Raw genomic sequence first — 3810 nt, forward strand, 5'->3', positions numbered from 1 at the left:
GGACCATGGATGCACAACGCCGAATTACTGTGCCTAGTGTGGCCGCATGAAATCGAATTCATAATATCAGTTTTATAAAACCGATTTTAGCTAATTCAATATTATCCCGTAGTGTAGACGTGGCCTCAGTCTCTCATGCTTATATAAGGTGTTGGATTGACAGTCCTTTACACCCCACAGAGATCAGCTGTATTTCAGGGATATGGAAACTGAATGCTCCCTATGAAGAGTCTGATAAATTATTTAGGTTTCTTCTGGATGAAAATTGCTGTACTAATTGGATAATAGCTTTTTCTCTTTGCTCAGAATGTAAATATTGTCAAAAACAATGTCCTTGACTATTTACTTCATGCAGTTGTTCCTCAGTCCTAATACCATTTTAAATTGTGCTATTTATATGAAAAAAAGAAAGCCCAAACATCTGGGCTGAGGTTAAGTACAACAGAGCATGGGAGGTACAGTGTGGCTATGTCTGAATAAAAGCAACCTAAGCCCAGTTAAATGCCCAAATGGTGTTGCCAATGGGTCTGCAGGATGACAAATTTGTAGGCCACAATACTTGGATAATTACTTATTCCTTCACCTGTGTGTGTGTGTGTGTCTCCACTAACACCCACTAACTCTCCTTTTATGGTCACTTCAGCATTTTAACCCATATTTCAGCAGATTGAAAGTCCTCCTCTCCTTTTTATGATTTTCCTCATCTCACCTCATTATTGGAAACCCATCCTTCTGCATCCCTGTGCTTCTTTTCCCTCTTACTCTTTTCTCTCTCTCCATCTCATTGCCACCTCCTGCTCTTCTCACTAGTCGCAATACATCTGAACCTCCAGAAGAAACACCTAAGTCGGAGCTAACTTCCCACAGTGAATTTCCAGAGGGGGGATGGCAGTAAGTTATTTCTAGCCAAGAAGTATAAGCTCATCAAAGCAGCCAGGCATTCCTGCCCCTAAGGCCATGTATGCATTGTTACTTAAGTAGGCACTGTTAGATACTGGCAGGTTAAAACACTGTGCTCACTGCAGGCAGGAACATTCTTGCCCTCTGGTAAAATCTTTAACTCCTTCAGTGCACCCTCCAGCCAAGGATGGGCTATAGTTAGGCGTGGCAGAATTCAATTTGTATTATGGATATTATTTTAAAGAAATGTTTTATTTCCATCTATTTAAGTTTTCATAGTTGTGCAAAACTATAGGTTGTACGCTTTTTTTCATTTGTGGCTGATTGTACACTTTAACTGTTCTGGAAAATTATGGGGGTTAGACAATTATTTAATGACAGATGTGATTCAAAACGTTAAAGCTTTCTAACCATTAAAACCCCAAATTGTCAATATCACATGTCAAAGTTTACACGGTAAATATAATTAAATCAAACTCTAGCAAGTTCTCAAGCATTTTTCTTACTTTGTGTATCTACATTTTTATTATTACAGAGGGAAATGATTTTATTGTATACTCACAAACCGAAGAAAAAATAGCATTTGCTGACAAATCTGATCCTTCCAAACCTCTTTACGCTCCCTTCTGAGCAGGTCAGTTTTGTTGGACGACTTTGGCTGTGCAATACGTGGCAACCCCTCTCCTCCTCATGGAACAAGAAACCAGAGTTGCTGAATGCATTCTGCTGCATGATAGTGCACAGACTATCCCATGGTCCCCAGGCCAGTGTACAGTTCAGAAGTTTGGCAAATTTTCACATGGCTTCCTGCATATAAGAACAGAGCAGGAACAGGATTGAGCAGGGAAGGTAGATGTATACACCTGCCGCTGGCAAACTCATCACTGGTAGTTTGTTATAGGTAGTCGGTGAAAGACTGACCCAGATCTGGAAAAGAATGGCACCAGAACCTAACCTTAGCTGGTCTGGTAAAATACTTGAAGGCTAACATTTTGGCTTGCAGTTCCTCCTGCAGCTAGAGTGATGTTATAACAAGGTGAAAATCAGGTGGTTAGGGTTATTTTGTGCAGTATTCAAACGTTTATTGTCAGCACTCTTCTGCAGATGTTAAAGATCATGTTCAGAAAGTAGTTTCTGTGGAGTCTTAAACAGTCTAAGGTTGTAGGTGTAGCCCGCAGGAACTTCAGTGAGGAGTTCTGATTATTTTTTTTTGGACTTCCATGCCTCATGCTGCACAGAGTCACTTGCAGGTTTGAACTAGTGTTAACGTTGGATTGTCTGTAACATAAAGTCTTCAAATCATGATTTTGAGGACTTAAGTAACTCTGCCACAGGTTAAAGGTCTGTTACAGGAGTGGGTGGGTGAGGTTCTGTGGCCTGCAATGTGCAGGAGGAGGTCAGACTAGATGATCATGATGGTCCCTTCTGGCCTTAGAGTCTATGAGATCCTGGATCCTAATATTATGCTCAGGCCGCTATTACTTCTATGGGGTTTAGGAAGAGGATGAGTGCTAAATGTTTTATTACTAGACTGCATCTCTCAGATGGATTGTGTCGCTATCTGGTAACATAACCCACTGGTGAGTGTGTGAGATAAGTCTCCCTCTGAGCCTGATCAGCAGAATATGAGAATTTACCACTCCAGCTGGAGAGCTGTGGCCCTTGAACTCAAGCTTTTAGCTTTGGAGGTCACCAGTTCAAACCCCATGTGTTTGGCTGAGATAGAGACTGTCACAGTAGCATTTGAACAAACATCTCTTAGAACTCTTTTCTTCAAGGAATCTTCCTTAGCTTGTTTTCACCAACAATCTTTCCAGCCACTTCATAACCTGAACTATTTTCCTCTATATTGTCGTCTGCCTCTTTCTGAGTAAGCTCTTTGGAGCAGGGAATGTATCTTACTCTGTGTTTGTAAAGAGCATGTACAATTACACTGCTGTATGCATAATTTTAATAAAAATAATAGGAATGGAGGTGAAGCGTGAGTTTGCTCTCTCTCTTTGTTCTTCCTTCCTTTCTTACCCAACCCAAATCAGATTCCTCATCTGGGATCCTGTTGTTGGACTCATGGGTTCTACTTTCTGCCTGCCCGTATTCTGCTAGTCCTGCTTCCTGTAGCAGCAGCTCAAGAGAGAGCTGGATGGGAAACAGTTATCCTGTCCCATGAGAATTTGAGATTTCAAAAAAATTTCCCATCCTGGATTGAGACAAAAAGTCAAAATCTCAAATTTTGACAAACCGAAAAGTTAAGTGGGGGGGAAGGGTAGGGGAGTCAATCAAAATATTTCATTCCTATAATTAAAAAAAAAAAAGTTTTGCCCCTTTTTTTACATTTTTAACCTGTAAATGAACTTAAAATTGGAAATGAAAAGTTATTTACCTTAGAAAACAGAAGGTTTTTTTTTCATTTTGAAAATATCAGAATATGGTGTGTTGTCAATTTTGCAACTTTTTCCATTTTTTTCTGAAACAAGAAATTTGTGAAAACAGACCCTTCCCCGTGAACAATATCAGTTTTAATCAATCAACGTTTTCTGATGAAAATATATTTTGTCAAAAAATTCCCAACCAGCTCTACTCCAGAGAGACTTTTTCCATTTAACGATGTCAGAGGATTTGAGAATCATCAGAACGGTGGTTCATGGCTTCACTGAGATTGATGGCTTATGACAGAAGACTGGCTCACACTATGTAACTGCAGTGGTTAGAGACATCTGGTGGGCATGAGCCTAACCACTCTTAGTATTATTTTAATTGACTTCTTGGGATTGCATGAGGGAAAAGTTGGGCCCTTATCTATATATTCATACTGTGCTTTTTGAAATGCACAGCAAAGTAAGCAAGTGGCATGGAATATTTTTCTGTAAAGGATATAAACACTCATATTTCCAGGCATAGATCAGTCAATTT

The sequence above is a fragment of the Chelonoidis abingdonii genome, chromosome 2 (genome assembly GCF_003597395.2).
Source record: "Chelonoidis abingdonii isolate Lonesome George chromosome 2, CheloAbing_2.0, whole genome shotgun sequence".
Lineage (NCBI taxonomy): Eukaryota > Metazoa > Chordata > Testudines > Testudinidae > Chelonoidis > Chelonoidis abingdonii.